This window comes from Meriones unguiculatus (assembly GCF_030254825.1).
Source record: "Meriones unguiculatus strain TT.TT164.6M chromosome X unlocalized genomic scaffold, Bangor_MerUng_6.1 ChrX_unordered_Scaffold_30, whole genome shotgun sequence".
In the NCBI taxonomy this organism is placed as follows: domain Eukaryota; kingdom Metazoa; phylum Chordata; class Mammalia; order Rodentia; family Muridae; genus Meriones; species Meriones unguiculatus.
In genome coordinates, this window is record NW_026843706.1 from 8882647 (window position 1) to 8900906 (window position 18260).

Genomic DNA, 18260 nt, shown 5'->3' on the forward strand with positions numbered 1-18260 from the left:
TACAAAAATTTCAAAGCTTGCTAAATGGCACAAAACACAACTTGAAGAGAATGAAAAAAAATCACCAAACCAGAGTCAACTATTACAAGAATACCACATTTACCAACTGCTTAATAATAGAATTAAAATAAATATCTGTAACCCCTTTCAGAAAATAGATGTAGAAAGTATTTCCATCTTACCTTATAATACCTACATTATTTTGATTAGGAAATGAAACAAAAAATACAGTAATAGAAAAAATAAAATATAGATTAGCAGTGTATGAAGAACATTATAACCTGAGGCAGAGTAAAATTATGCTAGTTGTTCATGGCTGAATTTATATTGAAAAAATCAATTATTATAATTCACATTGAAAATATAAGAAAGAAAATCCATATACTCATATCAATAGATACATATAGAATATTTAAAAAATTCCAGCACCAATGATTGGGGATAAATATATTAGAAAAGAATAAAGAAACATTTCTTGTCATTGGCAAAGAACTTTTTACAAGAAATAAAGCTTAATTAATAAAGTTCATAGTCATTGTTAAGAAGTTCAGAGTTTTTCTCAGTAAGAGATCAGGACATATTAAGGATGACTCACTCACTAGAACTTTTCAAGATTATATTTGAATACCTAGCTAATGTAATAATACTACAAAAGGAAATTAAAGGAATAATATAAAATAAAGAAGAAATAAAATTGTCTTTGCTTACAGCAGATATTGTTGATTATTTAAAATAACATCAAAAATAGGACACATCCTTTGAAACAAATAAGAGCAGCAACAACATAATACATAGTTATTGTACAAACACATGAATTAATAGTAATCAAGTAAACAGTATAATTAAAAATATAATACTGTGTCAATTAACTTTTAAAAATGAAAATTTTAGCTATAAAATTAACATAATATGTCTTAAGATATATTTTAGGAAAATTACTGAGTTGTCATAATATATTTCAAAAATAACCAAAATGTAGGGTGATATGTTCTTGGATAATATTTTCAAAATATTACTTTTCCAAGTTTTAGTGATAGTTTCAAAATACATAAAATTTAAAACCTCAGCAAGTTATTTTTAGATATGTAGAAATATGTTCTAATATATTGGATGTACATCCTCTCAGTTCCTCACCATATCCACTCCCATCCAGATTCACTCCCTTTCTGACTCTCCTTATAAAAGAATAGGCTTCTAGGAGATAACAACAAAAGGACAAAAGAAAATATAAGATGAAACAGAACTGTCATATTGAGGCTGAACAAGGCAACCCAACAGGAGGAAAAGAGTCCTGAAAGCATTCACAAGAGTCAGAGGCCCACTCATTCTTACAGTCAGGAGTACCATAAATATTCTAATCTAATAGCTTCAATATATATACAGATGACTTTGTGTAGACCCATGCAGATCCTGTGCTTGTTGCTTTAGTCTTTGTGAGCTCATATTGGCTTTGCTTTGTGGATTCAGTGGGCTTTGTTCCCCTGGTGTTTTCCATCCTTTCTGGCACTTATCTTTTCTGCCTCTTTTTTCAGAGTGTTCCTTGGGCTCTGAGGGGAAGGATTTGGTATAGACATCATCATTTAGACTCTCTCTCAGCATAATGTCTGACTGTGTGTCTGCATCTGTTCCTATCTGCTGCTTCAGAAAGCCTCTCTGATGATGACTAGATAAGTCCTTGATCTATGAGTATAGTGGAATATCATTAGGAATCAGGCTTCTTAAACTGTGCCTCACAATTTCATATGGGACCATATAACAAAATGTGTTTTCAAGAATATTTAGTCAAAAGAAAGTGTTTCTGGATGGAGACTGATGAAAAATGTTTTCAAATTTCAACACATAGTTAACTCAATGTCTCAGGCAGTACTTATTCATGTTTCATCACACAATTTTACCATCAATAGTATTCAGTTTGTTACAGCACCATCCAACACTTGCAAACATTGTCTGAAAGTGTCTCTGCTCAGATTTGATAGTATTAAGTGTCAGGAATTGCAGTATTTTTTATAATATATATGCAATGTTTTCTACTTTATAGAGACATAATTATTTAATGACTGAAAACACAAATTTCAATATTTTTCCTAATATAATTTCTCAGCATTCGCTAAATCAATGTATCACTGGATTGTATTTTGTCAGTTTATTTATCTTGGGGAAAAAATTATTGTTTTGTTACTGACTTGAATTTCATTAAAAGAAATCATTAAATGCTGAAATAAGCATGAATGTACAAATATATCTATAGTATGCTGACCTACATTCCTCATATATATCCTAGACTGACATAACTCAGAAACATTGTTCTATTTTTGGTTTTGTGGGAAACTCACCATTGATTTCCACTGTGGTTACATTGGTTTATATTCCTATCGGCAGTTAATAAGGGTTTTTCTTCTCCAGATCCTTATGATTTATTTTGGTTATGAAAATTTTACAAATTATTTTAAGTGTTATGTATATGCATGCTTTACTTGCATGCATGTCTGTGCAGTACCTGTGTACAGTTCCCATGGAGATATCCAGTCTCTTTCTAGTAACATTATTGAATGTTCAAAAACAACAACAATGAAACAAAGAAAAAAAAATGGTAAGTTGAGTGAAGTCAAGCAGGGTTCTGAGAACTGAGGTTTTGGAAAATAACATCATAACCTTTTATAACTCAAATGCACCACTGGTAGAATGCAGATAATTGTACTTACACAAAAGTGTTGTGGAAAGAATTGAAAGGCATGCTATATTTAATACTCAAATTCTCAGTTTGTTGTGGCTGCTTCTAAGAGTAGCTAACTTTACAGCATGGACACAAACTATCAAAGCAAATGGAATACTTTGGCTTCGTTAATTTTTTTGTTGTATGGCATTGAATTAAATGCACATTTTATTCAGAAATATGTCTTATGTTAAAACTTTTAGAAGTGATTAAAATTTTGATTATAACAACCCTTAAGTTTCACAATTTAAAAATATTTTTACAAGTCTATGATTAATTTGCCCCATTTAAAACTTTATTCTCAATAATATGCAGCATTAAATATAATCTGAATTTCATATGACATATCAGAAATTAGACTTTCAAATATTAAACTATGCAGAAAAATTTAAGTTTCATAGCTGCTCAGGAACCTAAGCACATGGTTTATTATCCCTAAAAGACCTTTTGGCAACTAATATTTTGAATACCCACCTATTAATAGTACATGTATTAAAAATATAGAAATGAGAGTGACATAGAATTAAATGAAACTTTTACCTTTAACACTTTTCATAGAGTCATTTGCTGATTAAATTATTCCCTAAGCTTGCTTTTTCTCTTACTACATTAATCACTCATGAAATTTAAATTAGAGGTATTTTGATAATTAGTAAGTCATCACTTGTATCTACTGAGTAGTAAATTTTTTTATACCAACTTGGCCATAGTGTGAATCTTCAAATAATTTATTTTTTCACATTAAACACAGGAACTACAAATATCCAGCAAGATGTAATTCTGAATAACGATTCTTCAAAGGATGAAATATGATAGCTAAGTTAAGCCTTTTGTCCTGCATAGCAATACACAGTTACTATTTATATTTCCTCCAGATCTACTTCATCCTCCATGTGAATTCTTACATCTGTTGAAGTGTTCAGTGTAATAGGAGAAAAAAGAATCTAACTGGCATGTGCAAGATAAACCAGTCACACTAAATCTTTCTCCCTTTTTTTACATTTTTTTTAATTTTATTTTTTCTTATCAGTTACATTTTATTAACTCTGTATCCCAGCCATGTCCCGCTCCCTCATTCCCTCCCAATCCCTCCCTCCCTCCCTCATCTCCACTGTGCCCCTTTCCAAGTCCACTGATAGGGGGGACCTCCTCCCCATTCATCTGATCCTGTTTTATCAGGTATCTTCAGGACTGGCTGCAAAGCCCTCCTCTGTGGCCTAACAGGACTGCTCCTCCCTTCGGGGGTGGGGAGGTCAAAGAGCCAGTCATTGAGTTCCTGTTAGAAATAGTCCTTGTTCCCCTCACTTTGGGAAACCAATTGGTTACTGAGCTACTACAGGCTACATCTGAGTGGAGGTTCTAGGTTATATCCATACATGGTCCTTGGTTGAAAGTCAGTCTCAGAAAAGACCCTGTGCCCAGATATATTTGGTCCTTGTGGAGCTCCTATCCTTTCCCCATCATACTAATTCCCCTTTTTTCATATGATTCCCTGTACTCTGCCAAGGGTTTGGTCATGAGTCTTTGCTTTGAAAACACTGCTAGTTAGAGTCTTTCAGATGCCCTCAGTAGACTCCTGTCATACGTTCAATGCACATCCCATCTGTCTTTCTAAACGAGGATTGATCATCTTACCCCATGTCCACTCTCTTGATTATCTTTTTTATGTGTAGAGATTTCATTATGTTTATCATATCTTATAGGTCGATATAAGTGAGTAAATGCCGTGTTTGTCTTTCTCCTTCTGGGATATTTCACTCAGAATGATCTTTTCTAGATCCCACCATTTGCCTGCAAATTTCATGATTTCCTCCTTTTTGATTGTTAAGTAGTATTCTATTGTGTAAAAATACCACAATTTCTGTACCCATTCCTCCCTTGATGGGCATCTGGGTTGTTTCCATGTTCTGGCTATTACTAATAAAGCTGCTATAAACATGGTTGAACAAGTATCCCTTTTGTGTGCTTGAGCAAACTTTGGGTATATACCTAGCAGTGGTATAGCTGAATCTTGAGGAAGCACTATTCCTAATTGTCTTAGAAAGCGCCAGATAGATTTCCAGAGTGGTTGTACCAGTTTACATTCTCACCAGCAGTGGAGGAGGGTTCCCCTTTCTCCACAACCTCTCTAGCATGTGTTGTCACTTGAGTTTTTCATCTTGGCCATTCTGATGGGTGTAAGGTGATATCTGACAGAGGACTAATATCCAGTATATACAAAGAACTAAAAAAGCTGAAAAGCAGCAAACCAAGTAATCCAATTAAAAAAATGGGGAACAGAGCTAAACAGAGAATTCTCGACAGAGGAATATCGAATGGCAGAGAAACACTTAAAGAAATGCTCAGCCTCATTAGCCATCAGGGAAATGCAAATCTTTCTCCTTTTTTTATTTTTTTTTATCAGTTACATTTTCTAAACTCTGTATCCCAGCCATGTCCCAATCCTTCATTCCCTCCCAGTCCCTCCCTCCCTCCCTCATCTCCACCATGTCCTTTTCCAAGTCCACTGATAGGGGGGGACCTCCTCCCCATTCATCTGATCCTGTTTTATCAGGTATTTTTCTCCAATACTACCTTACATTAGTATGATATGTTTGTTTCAGTTGTTGAGCCAATACTATAAACTTAACACCAAAGACTATGGTTCACTTAATGTGCTAAGTGGTCTTTTATTTCTGACAGATACATATTATGTTTTAATATCAGAATGGTGTTACTGCTGTAAAAAGCTACCGTGTTCTACCTGTAATCCAATCCTTTTATCATTCAAATTTTGGCAACTCTTATATTAGCACATTTTTTATACTTTTCTTATTCCAGAATATTATATACTTGAAATCATACAGTACGTACATTTTCTTTCCTTGAATTAACAATTTGTATTTAATGCTTTCCTTTTTATTAATGATTTGATATTCTATTTATTTTCTTATTCATTGTCTTACATTATGAGTAAGTTATACATAGTTTAAAAACTATTAATTAAAAGACAGATTCTGCTTTGGTTTTTCCACTTTTGCCAAGTATTAATGAAAACATAAATATTTGTGTGTAGGAATTTGAACAAAAGCAGTCATTCCATTTTGGGTAAATAATTATGAATGTGATTAAACGGTCATACTGGGAGAGCATGGTTAGTTTTGAGTGTGTGTGTGTGTGTTTGTGTATGCCAGTCTAACTTTCTTCAGAGTAACATAGCTTTAAGCCATACTGCCTTACCACTTGCAGTATATGGTGGCATGGTATGTTTTGGTTCACATCCTTTTTGCTAACATTCATAGTTGTCAATAATCTAGATTTTAGTGATGTTTGTCAGGCTTTACATTAAACATTTAATAAATATAAAATTTATGCCAAAGATACACTTTCGTTGTATTTTTATCTTAATTATTTTTTGTTATTTTAATTTTACTTTTTTATATTACTTACAGTTTATTCACTCGATATCCCAGCTATAGCACCCTGCATTAGTTTCTCCCAATCCCACCCTTCCTCTCTCTTCTAGTCCTATGGCCCTATCTCAGTCCACTGATAGGGGAGGTCCTCCTCCACTTCCCTCTGACCCTAGCTTATCAGGAGTCATGAGGACTGGCTGCATTTTCTTCCTCTGTAGCCTAATAAGGCTGCTCTCCCCTCAGGAGGAGATGATCAAAGACTCAGACACAGAGTTCCTGCCAGAGAAAGCCCCTGTTCCCCTTGCTAAGGAAACCACTTAGAGACTACATGGGCTACATCTGGGAAGAGTTCTAGGTTTTCTCCATGCATTGTCTGTAGTTGAAGTATCAGTCTCAGAAAAGACCCCTGGGCCAGATATTTTGTTTCTGTTACTATCCTTGTGAAGCTTCTGTACCCTCCAGGTCTTTCTATCTTGCTCTTTTCATAGGATTCCCTGCACTCTGCCCAAAGTTTGGCTATGAGCCTCATCATCTACTTTGAAACACTGCTGGATAGAGTCATTCAAAGACCCTCTATGGTAGGCTCCTGTCCTGTTTCCTGTTTTCTCCCTCTTCCAATGTGCATCCCATTTGCCTTTCAGAGGGAGGAATGATCATCTTAACCAAGGCCCTCCTTCTTGCTTAGCTTCTTTAGGTGTACAGATTTAGTACGTTTATCTTATATTACTAATATATTATATACACTAATCTATTTGCTAATATATACTATATTATATTAATAATATCGACTTATAAGTGAGTATATACCATGTGTGTCTTTCCTCTTCTGGGATACCTTATTCAGGATGATCTTTCCTAGATCCTACCACTTACTTGCAAATTTCATGATTTCCTTGTTTTTAATTGCAGAATAGTATTCCATTGTGTAAAAGTACCACAATTTCTGTATTCATTCTTCCTTTAAGGGACATCTGGGTTTTTATCCAGGTTCTGGCTATTATGAATAAAGCTGCTGTAAACATGGTTGAGCAAATGTCTTTGTTGTGTATTTGAACATATTTTGAATATATGCTTAGGACTGGTATAGCTGGATCTTGGGAAAACACTATTCCTAATTGTCTGAGAAAGTGCCAGATTGATTTCCATAGTAGTTGTACAAGTTTACATTCTCACCAGCAATGGAGGAGGGTTCCCCTTTCTCTACAACTTCTCCAAAATGTGTTGTCTCTCCTTCAGCTGATAAACACCTTTAGCAAAGTGACTGGATACAAAAGTAATTTAAAAAAAATCAGAAATAGTTTTGTACACCAAAGACAAAAGGGCTGAGAAAGAAATTAGGGAAGCAACACCCTTCATAATAGCCACTAATAACAAAAAGTGCCTTTGTGTGACTTTAACCAAGCAAGTGAGAAACCTGTTTAAAAAGAACAACAACAACTTCAAGTCTCTGAAGAAAGAAATAGAAGATATCAGAAGATGGAAAGGTCTCACATCCTCATGGATTGGTAGGATTAACATAGTGCAAATGGCCACCCTGCCAAAAGCAATCTATATCAATATAGATTGATGCAATTCCCATCAAAATACCAATACAATGCTTTACAGAATTTGGAAGAACATTTCTCAACTTCATATGCGAAAACAAAAAACCCAAAATTGCCCAAATGTCCTGTATCCAACAGATGGTCTGGAGGTATCTCCATCCCTGATCTCAAGATGTTCTACAGAGCAAGAGTAATAAAAACTACATAGAAACATAGAATGGTGGGTGAATGGAGTTGAATAGAAGAGCCAGAAATGAAATATTTTGACAAAGCATCCAAAACAATACTATGGAGAAAAGACAGCATCTTCAACAAATGGTGCTGGTCTAACTGGAAGTTTACATGTAGAAAAATGCAATTAGATACATATTTCTCACCCTGAACAAAACTGAAGTTCAAGTGAATTGAAGATATCAACATAAAATGAGACACACTAAACCTGTTAGAAGAAAATGTGGGGAAGAGCATGGATCTCATTGGCAGAGGAGACAACTTTCTGAACAGAACACCAACAGCACAGGCTCTAAGAGCAACAGTCAATATATGGGACCTCATGAAACTTAAAAGTTTCTGTAAAGCAAAGGACGCCATCATCAATACCAATGGCAGAGAAATACTTAAAGTAATGTTCAAAGTCCTTAATCATCAGGGAGATGCAAATCAAAGTGACCCTCAGATTTCACCTTATATCCATTAAAATGGCTCAGATCTAAAACTCAATTGACAACAGTTGCTGGAGAGGATGTGGAGAAAGAGGTACCCTCCTCCATTGCTGGTAGGAATGTCAACTTGTATAACCACTTTGCAAATCAATCTGGTGCTTTCTCAGATAATTAAAAATAGTGCTACCTCAAGATTAAGCTTTACCACTCCCAGGCACGTATCTGAAAAATGCTCAGTTATACAACAACAAGGACATTTGCTAAACCATGTTCGTAACAGCTCTTTTCGTAATTGCCAGAATCTGGAAACAACCCAGATGTCACTCAAAGGATGAATGGATACAAAAATTGTACATTTTCACAGTGGAATACTACTCAGCTATTAAAAACAAGGAAATCATGATATTTGCAGGCAAATGGATGAAACTATGAAAGATCATCCCGAGTGAGGTAACCCAGAAGCAGAAAGACACACATGGTTTATAATCACTCATAAGTGGATATTAGCCATATAACATAGGATAAAGATACTAAAACTTATACTCCTAAAGAAGCTAGGAAGACCCTAGGGCAGATGCTCAGTCCTCATTCAGAAGGACAAACGTGACAGAAATCAGGAAGCAGGAAAAGACCGTGAACAGGACAGGAGCCTGCCATAAGGACCTCTTAAAGACTCTATCGATTGAGGTATCAAAGTAGAGCCTGAGACTCTTAGTCAAACTTTGGGCAGAATGCGTGGAATTTTATGAAATAAGGGGGAGATAGAAAGACATAAAGGAGACAGGAGCTCCAAAAGGAGACCAACTGAGCCAAAAAATTTGTGCCCTGGGGCCACTTCAGAGAATGATATCCCAACCAAGGACCATGCATGGAGAGGACCTAAAACCCCTACTGAGATGTAGCCCAAGGACTCAGTATCCAATTGGGTTCCCTAATAAGGCTAGCAGGGGCTTACATTGGCATGAACTCAGCGGCATTCTCTCTGATCTCCCCCCCCATGTGTGTAGCCTTGCTAGGCCACAGAGGAAGACAATGCAGCTAGTCCTGATGAGACCTGATAGGCTAGGGTTAGATAGTTGGGGAGAAGGACCTCCCCTATCAGTGGATTATGAGAGGGTCATAGAGGTAGAAAAATGAGGGATGGTGGGATTGTGAAGAGACAAGGGATAGGGGCCACAGCTGGGTTACAAATTGAATAAATTGTAATAAATGATTATAATTTACAAATAGTATATTAATAGTACAAGAAGCTTTTGGTGGTGACACTGATACTTTGTCCATTTTCTGTAACTTAAAATTCTAAAATCAAAGAACAAGTAACAGAGTTCATGTCAGAGACAGCCACTAGTCTCCTTACTAGGTAAACTACAAGGAGAGTGAGCTACTTATAGGCTACCTCTGAGAAGAGGGCTTCTAGCAACACTTCTGCACTTTGCTGGGATTTTTCACTGATCAAACGATGTTTCTGAAAGAGAGTCACACATTCAGTAGTTGTATGATGTTACTGTAAGAAGAAGACAGAGATTTGAAAAAAAAAAATGTTTTCCTATCGAACAAGATACAGAGATATAATGAAGTCATTGGAGAATCTGGCAACAAATTAATACACTGCAAGAAATGAAATAAGTTTAAAATAAGTGAAAATGTAGAGCTACAGTTGTCCCTAATGATAGAAAGATGAAAATTAAAAAAAAAAGAAGAGAAAGATGAAAAATGTTGAAAGTATCAGATCCTCTTTTCTACATATAAATAATACAGGGCACAATTCCATTAATTGAAACTGAAAAATTGATCTTTTAAATACTGAATTCTCACCTCCCCCTGAGGGGGGGGGGAAGTACTTCCTAGTTAGTAATTTAAATTTATCTTTTTTTTCTTTCTCCATGTTTTCATTATTTATTTGTTTGTCTGTTTGTTTATTCACATTAAATCCCAATCATAGGCCTCAACCTTTCTCTCCTCACAGTTCAGCCTCCCTCCCTCTTTCCCCATCATCTTTCTCCTATTCCTCAGAAAATGAGAACTCCTTCGCACCAACCCACCTAAGCATATCAAGTAGCATCAGGCCTGGAAATTTCCTCTTCCCTGTGGCCTGACAAGGCAGCTCGACCAGAGTGAAGTCATCAAAAAGAAGGCAACACAGTCCAGGACAGAGATAGCTCCTGCTTCTCAAACTTACCATTTTGAAGAACGTAAAAACAATTTGAGTTAATATAGTAGTAGTAAACCAAGCCAGGTATTTCTGCTTGACTGAAATAAGCTAATCAAATTATTTTATTCATATCCCATTGAACATTTCTTCTTTTTCATTTTTTATTGTTTATTATTATTAGTTACATTTTATTAACTCTGTATCCCAGCTGTATCTGCTTCCTCATTCCCTCCCAACCCCACCCTCCTTCCCTCATCTCCTCCCTGCCCCTTTCCAAGTCCACGGATTGGGGAGGACCTCCTCCCCTTTCATATGACCTTGTTTTATCAGGTATCTTCAGGGATGGCTGCAAAATCCTCCTCTGTGGCCTAGCAGGACTGCTCCTCCCTTGGGGGGTGGGGAGGTCAAAGAGCCTGCCATTGAGTTCCTGTCAGAGATAGTCTCTGTTCCCCTTACTATGAAAAACCAATTGGTTATTGAGCTACCACAGGCTTCTTCTGAGCAAAGGCTCTAGGTTATATCCATACATGGTCCTTGGTTGGAGAAACAGTTTCAAAAAAAAAAAAGGTGAAATCTCAGGGTCGTTTTGATTTGCATTTCCCTGATGGCTAATGAGGTTGAGCATTTCTTTAATTGTTTCTCTGCCGTTCCATATCCCTCTATCGAGAGTTCTCTGTTTATCTCTGTTCCCCATATTTAATTGGATTACTTGGTTTGTTGCTTTTCAGCTTCTTTAGTTCTTTATATATACTGGATATTAGCCCTCTGTGAGATAAAGGGTTGGGGAAGAGGTTTTTCCCAATCTGTAGGCTGTCCTTTTGTTTTGATGACAGTGTCCTTTGCTTTACAGAAGCTTTTCAGTTTCATGAGGTCCCATTTATTGATTGTTGCTCATAGAGCCTGTGCTATTGGTGTTCTGTTCAGGAAGTTGTCTCCTGTGCTAATGAGTTCTAGGCTGTTCCTCACTTTTTTTCCTAACTGATTTAGAGTATCTGGTTTTATGTTGAGGTCTTTCATTCACTTGGACTTTAGTTTTGTGCAGGGTGATAAATATGGATCTATTTTCATTTTTCTGCATGTAGACATCCAGTTGGACCAGCACCATTTTTTGAAGATGCTGTCTTTTTTCTATTGAATGGTTTTGGCTGCTTTGTCAAAAATCAAGTATTCATAAGTGTGTGGCTTTATTTCTGGGTCTTCTATTCGATTCCATTGATCCTCCTTTCTATTACTATGCTAATACCATGCAGTTTTTATTACTATTGCTCTGTAGTACAGCTTGAGATCAGGGTTGGAGATACCTCCAGATGATCTGTTGTTGTACAGGATTGTTTTGGAGATTCTGGGTTTTTTGTTTCTCCATATGAAGCTGAGAATCTTTTTTTTCAAGGTTTATAAAGAATTGAGTTGGTATTTTGATGGGAATTGCATTGAATCTGTAGATTGCTGTTGGCAGGATGGCCATTTTCACAATGTTAATCCTACCAACCCATGAGCAAGGGAGATCTTTCCATATTCTGATATCTTCTTCAATTTCTTTCTTCAGAGACTTGAAGTTTTTCTCAAACAGGTCTTTCACTTGCTTGGTTAGTGTCACCCCAAGGTACTTTATGTGGTTAGTGGCTATTGTGAAGGGTGATGTTTCCCTTATTTCTTTCTCGGCCCTTTTGTCTTTGGTATACAGGAGGGCTTCTGATTTTTTTGAGTTAATTTTGTATCCTGCCATTTTGCTGAAGGAGTTTATAACTGGAGGAGTTCTCTGGTTGAATTTTTTGGGGTCGCTCATGTATACTATCATATCATCTGCGAATAATGACACTTTAACCTCTTCCTTTTTGATTTGTATCTTCTTGATCTCCTTTAGTTGTTTTATTGCTCTGGCTAGGACTTCAAGTATTATGCTGAAGAGATATGGATAGAGTGGGCAGTCTTGTCTTGTCCCTGATTTCAGTGGGATTGATTTAAGTTTCTCTCCATTGAGTTTGATGTTGGCTATAGGCTTGCAGTATATTGCCTTTACTTTGTTTAGATATGTGCCTTGTATCCCTGATCTCTTTAAGACTTTAAACATGAGTGGCTGTTGGAGTTTGTCAAATGCTTTTTGTATATCTAAGGAGATGATCATGTGGTTTTTCTCCTGCAGTTTCTTTATATGTTGGATTACATTGATGGATTTCTGTATGTTGAACCAACCTTGCATGTCTGGGACGAAGCCTACTTGGTCATGGTGGATGATATCTTTGATGTGTTCTTGGATTCAGTTTGCAAGTATTTTATTGAGTATTTTTGCATCAATATTCATTAGAGAGATAGGTCTGAATTTTTCTTTTTTTCCCATTGAATATTTTTTAAAATCAACAAAAATAATAAACAATAATTCAAATTTTTCTAATAGGTTAATGCCTTTAGAGTGTGAAAAAATTAACAATTCAGAGTAATCATTAAGTATAACTAGAAAACCACTACAAAATAATGTTATCTTATGGTCTGTAATTTTTAGTTGCAAACCAAAAGTTAGTATTTATGTAAGAATATTTCTTATGCTGTCCGTGTGTAATATGTGTGAGGCATATTTTCATTTACATATATATTATAGAGTTGTGTTTGTGTACAGGTGCACATTCGTGTTTGAGAATATGGTGGTCTGCAAATTCTTAGCATAAAGAATTATCTTCTATTTTCCCCTCCTTTTATATTCAGGGAAAAGCTCTTAATTGGACCCTGAGATCATGGATGTAGCTAGTCCACTTAACCAACTTGCTCTAAAGATTTTGATTTCATGTCTATTCCTTCTGGGGCAATGAAATCACAAAAGAATGGCAATGCAACATTCTTCTTAAATTCACATGAGCATCACAGATTCAACCTTCTCTTGGCCTCATGCTTGCATGACAAGTGCCTTAGGCATTGAGCCTCTCCCACCCCAAACCACACTGCTGCCCGCCTAGGAATAGATACTTTCATGCAAACAGACTGGTATCTTAAAAAGCAAACAATTAGATTTTATTCTGTCTCTTATCATTCTTTAACATTTGAAAGAGTCCATAGAAAGTGCATATCTTTTCTTATACTCACCTCCATTGTGATCTTATCCCGTCTCTTTAGTTTAAATGTTCATTTTATCCTGATGACTCTTAAATATAAATCTCAAACCTAGATCACTCTCCTGAATACCTTATTTGTGTACCCAACTCTCTATTTTCTCTTCATTGGATATTTCAACCTGAGCTTCACACACTCTTGATTTACTTTGAAACTTCTGCTGGTATTATTTGTCCACGACAATTATTTTTGTCATGAGTGCAGTGTTTAAATTATTAATGAGTTTCTTGCTCTCTTACTCTCACAAATCATATGGTCAGAGATTACCATGCCTTTAGCCAACCAAAACCTGACTATTCACGTTCTCTGTTGAATCATGACTGAAACCACACCTATATTTAACCTTGATTATTTATCCTTACTTTGCTTTTCATAAATTCATGCTCAATTCAGCTACTGGAATCATTCCATTAAAACAGAGAAGAGTGCATGACACTCATTTTCTCAGAAGTGGCTTCAGACATCTAATCTTGAGAGAGAGAGAGAGAGAGAGAGAGAGAGAGAGAGAGAGAGAGAGATATTCCCACTCCTCTGACATTCTAGTGCCTAAATAACACAAGGGTTCTTTAAAACGTTAAAATATTATCTCACTTATTGCCATTCTTCTATTGCAGACCCCTTTGATTAATGGTTCTTCAAATTATTTTGTGCAATATTTAGCATGTTTTAGGCCTTTACACAAATTATTCTACAAGGAAGGCAATTCCACACTACTGTATTTTTAAACCATTGCCAACAAAATTTTATTCCCTGTGTTGCTGCCCTTTTTTATCCTTAGTTGCCCTCATTATCAGTTTTGTTTACCTTCTAATTCACCTTTTCATATACTTATCCAATAAGAATTTAAATTCCAATAAGGATATGATGTTTGTTTTTTCACTGTTCTATGCTAAATAACATCATTATGAATTAATATTTGTTGAATAATAATAACATAAAATATTGTCTAGAGGCATTTTTCTTTCCTTATTCATTCATTAACGAATATATTAGCATGTTTGGTCTAGGTTACAAGGATGTAATACACTTAACAGTCATGAACAGAGATTTCTGGTCCAGATATTAAAAGTGGAAGAGTAAAATTTGGATTTTTTTTCTGTCTAGTTTTGGCAGAAAAATACTGCATAGCTTGTAATCTTATTTTTATTCTGCTAAATTTGCAATGTTCAGAAGCAGTGGTGCAAAATTACACATTAAAAGTTTTTAAACATGTTTTGAAAAAGGAGCTGAACTCTGAAAGGAGAAAACAAATCAAGCCTATCATGCAAAATTATGCTTGAGGTCTTAGTTATAAAATAAACCTTTATTCATCTAATTCATATGATTTTCTGTAACATGAGTCATAATCCATGAAGAGTAGTACTATCAAAAATTCTGCCACAATTCTTCATTATGCTTTTTTAGCTAAAGTTCTACTACTTTCTTCATATAAGCATACCTGCTAGAGTGTGGAAAACGCAAAATGAGAATATGTTGGAAACAATTGTTTTGTCTCATTTACTTCTGTATCATTACACAGCCAAGGATTCTGTGAAATAATAAAATTGAAGCTATGGATTATAGCCACTTTCCATCGGTATCAGACACTGAAATCTCTTTGGAATTATGAGGCCAAATTTTCACATTCTCTATAGCTAAAGTTTATTCTGAATCAAATTTCTATAAACATTAAGGAAAGTAATATGTACATAAAATATTTCAACCATTAAAAACTATGTCAACCGTCATAAAGAAATAGTTATCTTAAGATTACTGGTCTCTTTATTTAATAATTCAGGTCAAATTGTGTGTCTGTGTGTCTGTGTGTTTTGTATGAAGTCACTATCGTGATGGTAATATTACCACAGTGATCAGAACTATGATGAAATTCCCATTCATTAGATTAATGTACACTGTCTACCACAACGAAGAAAAATGTTGCGACAAATTCATCACTATTATGCTTTTTTGCTGCAGTCCATCCTCTTCTGCATTCTGTGAAGTTCTTCAGGCCCTGTGGCATCATCAATCATAAGCTGTGCTATTATTTCAGAATCATAAATTTAGAGATCACAGTCTCACTCAAAAGCTCCAACAGCAAAGAGGTTTTTCATTTTTAATATTTTTTATAATTTTTATTTTTTTATATTAATCACAGGTTATTTACTTTGTATCCCAGCTGTAGCACCATCCTTCATTTCCTCCCAATCCCACCCTCCCTCCCTCATCTCCTCCCTGCCCCTTTCCATGTCCACTGATAGGGGAGGTCCTTCTCCCCTTCCATCTGACCCTAGCTTATTAGGTCTCTTCAGGACTGGCTGCAATCTCCTCTTCTGTGGCCTAGCAGCATGGCTCCTTCCTCAGTAGGGGGGAAGGGAGGTCAAAGAGCCCGCCATTTAGTTCATGTCAGAAATAATCCCTGTTCTCCTTACTAGGGTACCCACTTGGATACTGAGCTACCATGGGTTACATCTGAGCAGGGGTTCTAAGTTATATCCATGCATAGTCAATGGTTGGAGGAACAGTATCAAAAAGACCCTTGTGCCCAGATATCGTCCTTGTGAAACTCCTGTTGATTGAAATTTTTCACTTTTAACCAAAGTTGTAGCCTCAATCGCAATTTCACACTCCCTCCCTCTTTTCCTCCCATACCCCTCCCCTTGTGCACCAATGGGGGAGGTACTCCTCCCCTTCATTCTGAACCCAGCTTATCAGTCTCATCAAGACTGGGTTCATTATATTCCCCTATGGCCTGGTAAGGCTGCACCCCCCTCAGGGGGAAGTGATCAAAGAGCAGGCCAATCAGTTCATGTCCCTGTTCCACTTACTCAGTAAACCACTTAGAGACTGAGCTGCCATAGGCTACACCTGTGCAGAGGTTCAAGGTTATCTCCATGCATGGTCCTTGATTGGAGCATCAGTTTCAAAAAAAAAAAAAAAAAAAGTGCCAAGAATTTTTTTACTCTGTTGCTCTCCTTGTGGAGCTCATGTCATCTCCAGTTCTTTCATCTCCCCCTTCTTTCATAACATTCCTTGCACTCTGACCAAAGTTTGGCTAAGAGTCTCAGCCTCTGATTTGATACCCTCCTGGGTAAGAGAATTTCAGATGCCCGTGTCATGTTCCCCGTTTTCTCTCTCTTCTGATGTCCATCCCGTTTGCCTTTCTGAATGGGGATTGATCATCTTACCCAGGGTCCTTCTTCTTGCTTAGATTCTTTAGGTGTACAGGTTTTAGTATGTTTATCCTATATTATATGTGTAATATCTACTTATAAGTGAGTATATACTGTGTGTGTCTTTCTGCTTCTGGGATACCTCACTCAGGATGATCTTTTCTAGATCCCACCATTTGTCTGCAACGTTCATGATTCCTTGTTTTCATTGCTGAGTAAATTCCATTGTGTAAATGTACCACAATTTCTGTATCCATTCCTCCTTTGAGGGATATCTTGGTTGTTTTTAGATACTGGCTCTTATGAATAAAACTGTTACAAACATGGCTGAACAAAGGTCCTTGTTGAATACTTGAGCATATTTTGGATATATGCCTAGGAGTGCTTTAGCTGGATCTTCAGGAAACACTTTTCCCAATTTTCCAAAAATGCACCAGATTGATTTCCAAAGTGGTTGTACAAGTTTACTTTCCCACCAGCAATGGAGTAGCGTCCCTCTTTCTCCACATCCTCTCCAGCATATGTTGTCACTTGAGTTTTTGATCTTAGCCATTTTGATGGGTATATGGTGAAATCTCAGGGTCATTTTGATTTACATTTTCCTGATGACTAAGGACGCTGATCATTTCATTAAGTGTTTCTCTGACATTTGCTATTTCTCTTTTGAGAATTCTGTGTTTAGCTCCTTACCCCATTTTTTTTAACTGGATTACGTGATTTGTTGCTTTTTAACTTCTTTAGTTTTTTATATATTCTGGATATCAGCCCTCTGTCAGATATAGGGTTGGTGAAGAGCCTTTCCTGGTCTGTAGGCTGTCCTTTTGTTCTGATGACAGTGTGCCTTGCTTTACAGGAGCTTTTCATTTTCATGAGGCCCCATTTATTTATTATTGATCTTAGAGCCTGTGCTGTTGGTATTCTATTCAGGAAGCTGTCTCCTGTGTCAATTAAGTCAAGGCTTTTCCCTGCTTTTTCTTTTAACAGATTAAGTGTGTCTGGTTTTATGTTGAGTTCTTTGATAGACTTGGACTTTAGTTTTCTTCAGGGTAATGTAAAAGGATGTCTTTGTATTTTTTTTTTTCCAATGCAGTTTATTCAGAAACCTTGAACAATCCTCGGACCCTGGGGAAAGCCAGCCCACAGCTTAAATAGCCTCTGGGTAGCCAACCCAGGCGTGCCACGTGTGCAATGCAGATAGGTCCACATACATGGAAGCAAGCCAGATCCTCAGCCTTAGCCAAATGTGGAATTGTTCGTGACAGAGAGCACTCACCCCTTTGTATTTTTCTACATATAGATATCTAGTTAGGCCAGCATCATTTGTTGAAGATGTTATAATTTTTCCATTGTATGGTTTTGGCTTGTCAAATATTATATTTCCATAGGTGTGTTATTTCTGGATCTTCTATTTGATTCCATTGATCAACCATTCTGTTTCTATGCCAGTACCATGCACTTTTTATTACTATTGTTCTATAGTACAGCTTGAGATCAGCTGACCTGTTGTTGTACAGGATTGTTTTAGCCATTCTGGGTTTTT

The 18260-nt window shown here is 36.3% G+C and overlaps 1 protein-coding gene across 4 annotated transcripts in view; it reads left to right on the forward strand.

Moving 5' to 3' along the window:
* The window catches only part of Il1rapl1 (interleukin 1 receptor accessory protein like 1), a 1800273-nt gene that overhangs the window by 672442 nt on the left and 1109571 nt on the right, over nt 1-18260 (forward strand). The window lies entirely within an intron of this gene.